We start from the raw sequence: 7,175 nt of genomic DNA on the forward strand, positions 1-7,175 counted from the left end.
GAGGCTGTCAGGGAATCTGAGAGGGAAGTGTGTGTGATTTGGGCAGGGGGGAGGGGTTCAGTGGCTTTTTGGTGGTACCCAGCACTGTGGGCTTCTTAACCCCCTACTAGAGGCTGGGCTACTTTTCCTGTCTCGGTGGGTAGCTCTGTGGCCCTCCTTGACATATCCAGTGGCCTGCAGTGATTCCTTCTCTGACCCTTACCCCTCCCCAAACCAGCTTCTCTGGGGATCAGGGCCAGGCAGCTGGAGCTGGGCCCAAGGCTCGAAGTACACATCATCACTCACCAAGTGTGCTCATTCACCTCCTTCATCTGACCCTTTCCCTTCCTGGAAGGAAAGCTAGAAGAGGCTTTCTTTGTGATTCTGTGAGTACCCTTGACCCCTTCAAGGTCACTCCAAAGTGAAAGCAGTGAGTGCTTTGTCATCGTAAATTCCTGCCTGAGCCCAGTGACCATGGAAGCCTGCCAGAAGAGCTCAGAGCAGGGAGCGGGGAACCCAGGCTTCTCCCAGCTTTGCCACTGACCTGGCCTTGACCCCATCCCCATATATCTTCAGGGAGACTCACGAAGCACTAGATCTGGGAAAGAAAATGGAGATCTACAGGTCAAACCTCCCCGTTGGGCTGATGAGAAATCACTTACCAGCAGGCCTAGCACAGTGCCTGTATTGTGTCGGGATCGAATATGCTTTACAAACCTGAGTGAGAAAATGGGCCCACCAGCATGTGCCCAGCCCTGCACGTGAGCCAGAATAAAGTGTCCGTACGGAAAACATTCAGCCTTGCACAAGAGAGGGGCTCTGGCTACAGAAGTTGTTAGGACTCCATATTGCAGGAGGAACAATGGCGTCAGTGTGGCATGGGGACACCTGTGTTGTAGCTCAAGCCTTACCACCTGCTCTGTCCTCCAAGGTTTAGCCTCTTTGAGCCTCTGCTTCCTAATATGAGACATGGGAGGACATGATTTGCAGCCTGCTCCTCAGGCCAGGGATAAGGTTGAAATGAGACATTCTTGTGTGTAAAAGGGCTTTGGAAACTACGCAGGTAGGGGCTGGTTTCTGGGGTGAAGATCCCTGAAAGGGATCCCATGCTGTTTGTCAACTACTTTGAGCCCTCCTGGGTTAACCTTTGCCCCACTTGTAAAACCACCAGCACCGGGGGTAAGGGGAAGGCCAGTGGGCTCTGACAGATACAGAATTCCAGGCTTATCTCTGCCAACAACTGAATAGTTTGTTCCTGGCGTTAGGATGGGAGAATTTCATGTGGGTGGTGATTTCCATGTCACTTGCATGGGAATCCTTCAAGGATCTGGGATATCCCTGAAGTGGGCTATGTGACCCTTTCTTCTTTCCCTAAATGTGAAGTCCTGGGATGCGTCTGTGCTTGGCCATTTGTGTCTTGTCTTATGTCCGTGTTTTATAGTTTGCCCTGTGAGGGCTGAAGTGGGGCAGTCCCCAGCATCCCAGACGTGGCTCCAGGCTTGCTTGTGGAACCAGGCTCACCTGTGTTTCATCTCCCACAATAAAGATAAACCCCGCAGACCTCACTGCTACTGCTGCCGCCATTAATGCTGTGCTCACAACCTTGTCCTGGATTTTAAGGATGTCAACCTGCTGTAGATAACTCAATAAATGTATTATCATTTTTCCTGGTGGCTGTAACTTGGCAGAAGTGGAGGGCAGGGAGGAGAGGAGGTAAGGAGGGGAGGAAATCTGATCATCCAGAGTAATCTGGTTTACACAGTCCTGTGGCCTTCTGGATTCTAAGGGAGAGGTGTGAGAACAAGCATAAATGAGCTTAGGTTGGGCTTGGAAGAGTCAGGTCCTAGGATCATGCAAACTGAATGGAATGAAGGTGTCTTGGATGTTTTGGGTTCCTAGAAATGGAAGTAACTCACCCCATGGTCTCTGATGCCTCGTGGCCTTCATATTGTTTTATCAGCATGGCTACCAGATCCCTCAAATCTTGCCTACAGTGAGCATTTCATTCCAGGTAAGCACAGGTGCATCATTGGCTGCCAGAGTCCCTCCCCCTAATCTGGATATTCAGAACCATCATCCCAGGCCAGTCCAGTTAATGAATTCCAGGTAACCTCCGTTTCCTTGAATTTCTACCGATCGTCACAACTTCCAGTGCCCGTTTTTATATGAGTCAGAATTTACAGTTGCCGGCAACAGAAGATAATTTTGATAATTCAGAAAAGGGGTTTAGGAGAAAGATGTTGGGCACCTCCTAGAACTCTCTTGAGGCTGGAGAAAAACAGCAAAGGTGTTTCAAGCTGGAGCATGCCATGGACCTGGTGACAAAGCTGCTGCTTCCAGCCCAGAAGCCTCTTCTGTACCAGCGACCCCCCTCATCATAGTTACCAGTTCTGAGCAGGGAGCTTTGCTGCCATCCTCACCAGCAAATCAGATTCCACGTGCAGCCTCTTAAGTCTCTCACTTCTGAATTGAAGCCTCACATGAGTCCATTAGATTGGCTGTGTTCCAGCTGCAAAGGAGGCTGGAAATTTGACTTTTCTGGATTCTACCTTAGGTAAGTCAGCCTCCCCAGTCTAGGAATTTCCTAAAAGCCCTGAAATAGCGAATGCCCATTACAGCAGGCCTGAGGTCTACAGCTATGGCAGAAAGCCCTAGAACCCTGTAGCGATTGGGTGGGCCACTCTGAAGAAGTCAATGACAAGATAAATCCCAACCGGATAACATGTGAGCCCCACAAGGAGAGAGGCCTCTTGCCAAATGCACCAGGTATCTAGTGGGGGTGTTCCCCAGCTATTTCTGCTTCCTAGGATTGCCCCTCTTTTTTCCTCTCCAGGTCTTCCTCTTCTTGAACCCTAAAAAATATTACCAGGCTTATGTCTTATAACCCACTTAGCAGATATCTTGAGCTGCTTTCAAAATGGAACCTACCCTCAATGGGTGAAAATCAATCTCTGCATGTCAGACTCTGTTGACCACTCAGAACACTTCTCTAGTGCCTAGAAGTCTAGTGTCACTGATGTGACCCTGATAACATGAGGTTCCGTATGTTTCGTTCTTGGAGGTCACATTCCAGAAGCAAAGATAAGGAGCCAGAAGTAACTGGAACCTTGAATTCTGTGTTAGACTTGAATTTCTTGGCAACCGTGAAGATCATCAAACTACTAAATCCTGTCCTATCCATTTCACCAAATCTATCAACTATTCCAGACCTCTTTTCTGCCAAGCCCTTAAAAGAATGCCTTCAACTCCGGTTATTCCTGATGATGTTCTTTGCTACTGGTAGTATGAGAAATTCCTCTTGGGTACCCAGTGGTTCTCAAGCATTAGCATGTATCAGAATCACCTGAAGTATTGTGAAAATGCATACTGCTGGACCTAAATTTCTCATCCAGCAGGTATGAAGTAGGGCCTACCTCATATTCTGCATTTCTAAAAAGTTTCCAGGTGCAGGTGCTGCTTTGGTCTGGAGACTATGCTTTAGGAAGCACTGTTCTAGACACTCTACCAAGGACACCAGCTGGACATCACAGTCCCTTTTTGTGAACCTTAGGCCTGGACAATGATCAATTTCCCAAGGTGGGGAGGACAAATGCAGATGTCAGCAGCATAAGCTTTAGTCAACTTTTCTTCCCAGGCCACTGTCTTAGGGAAAGGAGGCAGAAAGTTCCAAGAGGAAATCAGCCCATAGATGTACTTTTAGTCTCAAAGGGTAAGATCATCTCTGAACCAACTAGGATGGATTTCAGTGGGCTATAAAATAAAAACATAAAAATAAAATATGTGGTTTAACAAAGATAGAAGTTAATTTTTACCACGTTAAAGAAGTCCAGTGGTAAACACTCCAAAGTTGGTGTGGTGGTGGTATGGTCTCTCTGAGGACTCAAACTTCCCTCTTTCTGCTCCTGCGTTCTTAGCGTGTGATTTCCAGTCTCAAGGTCACATGATTCAAGATGGCTCCTGGAGGTCTGGACATCACCAGATTCAGGGGCAGTCAGAGTAGGCAAGATGCCCCTCCTCCTAATTTGTTCATTTTGTTTTAAGAAGCCTCACATCTGCTTATATCTTTTTGGCCAACAATTAATCACATGGCCATAGTTTACTGCAAGGCAGGCAGTATTATGCACCCCTAAGAAAATTGGAAGCAGAGAATAGATACTGTCTGGCAAACAGTAATTTGTGTGCTAGTCTCAGACTCCCATAGGTGGTGGTCACTGAATTCATCCACACCTGTGAAAAACCAGAGGCTGAATGATCCCACTGATGTCCCACTCTCCAACAGTGGGAACAAAGTGAGGGATGCAGTCTCCAACCTTGTCCATAGAAGGACTCTGGAGGGCCCCACTCATAATTGAGGGAACTTTTTATGCCCACGTATAGGAAGCTCTGGTGTGAGGCGTGAGGGCATGTCTGCATTGTTTCTGGTTTTCTCCACCCTGCTTGCTCTCTCATGACTACATTTCCTGAGTGGATCTGCTCTGCCATGGATTCTACATTATATATCTATATTACATATCATCAGAGTAGTGATGTAGTTATATAGTTCACTTTTTTTTTTGTCTTTGAATTTTTGTCAGTCGCTCTCTAGTGAACTCAAGTGAGGTACCTCTGAGCTTCCCAACTTTGTTGGACTGCACCCTGGTGATGCCCATTGCCGCTGTTCTGGTCTGGGTGTGCAGATGGCTTATTCCCCCCTGTTCTGGGTGCAAGATTATGATTTTGATGTGTGAAACTCAGTCACAAAGAGCTCTTCTAATTTTTAGAATACTATCTTGTAAATGCTCATGTAAAGATAGTTTTTCCTTGGCCTCTGAAATAATTGTTTCCTAAATTTCTATATGGGAGAGCTTATGGGTATCAATGTTTTTAGAAGACGGATGATGGCAGTAGGATATGTGCCTTTCATTTGTTTAGTTAACAAATACTTGTTGAGTATCTAACTCCTCATTTAGCAAATATCACCTCAGTGCTTACTGTGTGCCGGGAACTGTTCTGTCACTGGTAATCATCACAGATGAGGGCCCTGCTCTCCAAGATCTTACATTCTAAATAAGGAAAGAGAGAGATGAGGTGACTTCAGATAGAGAGAAAGTGTTATAAAGAAAACAGCTATTGATAAGTAGAGAGTACTGGGATCAGCCAGCCAGGGGAGACCTATTTAGGATGCAGACATTAAGTACCTGAACATTCTGCCCCTCTCAGACTCGTTAACCCATCCCCTGTGGATCTCTGCAAACACCAAAGGGAAAAGCATTCCATGTAGAGAAACCAGCAAGAGAAAATGCACCAAAGTGTGAAATGCATATTCAAAGAAGGGCATCTACTTTCCTAGGGCTGTTGTAACAAATTACCATAAACAAGTCACTTAAAACAACAGAAATTAATTCTTTCACAGTTCTGGAGGCCAGCAGGCTGAAATTAAGGTGTCAGCAGGGTACCCAAATGCTCTAAAGGCCCTGAAGGCTCTACAGGAGGATCTGTTCTGTACCCTTCTCTTAGCTTCCTGTCTTGCTGGCAATTCTTGTATTCCTTGGCCTGGAGAGGCAGCACTCCAGCCTTTTCTCAGTTATCACATGGCTTTCTCCCTGTATGTCTGTGTATCTGTGTCTTCCACTCTTACAGGGATACCAGTCATATTGGGTTTAGAACCCACCCTAATCTAATATAACCTCATATTAACTAATTACATCTGCAAAGACCCTATTGTCACATAAGGGCACATTGACAGGTATCTGGAATTAGGATTTCAATGTGTCTTTTGAGGGGACATGTTTCAATGCACAGCAAAGGGCAAGAAAGTTTGAACCTTCACTGGTTAAGCTAATTCACTGCTTTGACTTTGATAATTTGGCACAGGTAGCGATTGATGATGGAAATGTGGGGCAAAGGTGGGTGTCACAGCCTCCTCTCATCCACAGTTACCCTTCAGCACCACTAATGCATTCGAGTAAAAAAACAAAACAAAACAAAACAAAAACATGCATCAGCCCTGGCCCACCCAGTCCTGGTCTGGTCTTTTGCTGAGAATTTCTCATGTTTCCCATGGAAATTGACTGACTCCTCAGATTCCGTTGCCAGATCACAACCCCCACAGCAGCATCAAAACGCTTAGGGGGCCCAGTCTCAGCAGGTGAAGCTGGATGAAATTCATTCAGGAAGGCTAGACACTGACCTTGTGTCACTGTCCAAATAACCCCAGCTTTCAAAGAAGTTGAGTGCCCATTCCAAAGCAGAAGCAAAAGCAAACTGAAAAAATGACAGTCAGCTACACATACTCATGGATGCCAGACTTGTTTAAAACCATCATTTACATATATTCCAACTCATACAGACTTTCACATGGAGATTTAGGAGTGAAGTCCCACCACGTCAATGGGAATGATCTTTGTTTTGGCCCTCGGGCTTACTCTCAGGCTACCCCTCTCAGTCATTCTCTCTCGTTCCCCTTCAAGACGGTCCGTGCCCCCAGTCTATTACAATCTCTTTACTTACTTTCTCACACCCTGGGTCCCTCCTCTCTGCCTTTAATCTAGATTCAGGTATGGGCTGGTGGTCAACATTTTCCTTGAGATAATACCCTTTTTGTGTCCCTGTGTTTTGGGTTTCCTGATATTTGAGAGTCATCTGTGATTTTCTCCACAACCCTCTTCTTCTTAGACACTCTCTCCATGGGCGAAAACTTTCACTTTTATTAATTAACCATGACCTCAGTTGGTCATGAAGAGTTGAACCCCAACTCTTCATCTCCAGGCACAATCTATTGGCAAAGGCAGGGGTTTGTGCCATAAGTACTATGGAGAGAGTTGAGTGAACTTCAGGTCCAGCACCACAGACAGTTCCAACATACTATAAGTACTTGAGAGTCAAATCTTTTTGTGGCTAATTTATCCAACTTGTTCAAAGGCAAATCTGGGATTTATAGAGCCTGAAATACATATAATTGGGGGGAGGCTCTTTAATAAAAAACGCAAAATTTAAATTCAAATTTAGTTATAACAATGAGATGTTCTTTTTTAGAATGAGAAAATTTGACAACTGTCACAAATATTTTAAAATCCCCCAAAATGTATAATATTTATATTAATTGCTCTATGACACTTTTGTCTACTTTTTGGGCTATACACTCTTTGGTTATATCTTATTTTGGATAATAATTTTTAAATCATTCTCTATACAGATAATTGAAATCTAATTTAGTC

The sequence above is a fragment of the Panthera tigris genome, chromosome A2 (genome assembly GCF_018350195.1).
Source record: "Panthera tigris isolate Pti1 chromosome A2, P.tigris_Pti1_mat1.1, whole genome shotgun sequence".
Taxonomy (NCBI): domain Eukaryota; kingdom Metazoa; phylum Chordata; class Mammalia; order Carnivora; family Felidae; genus Panthera; species Panthera tigris.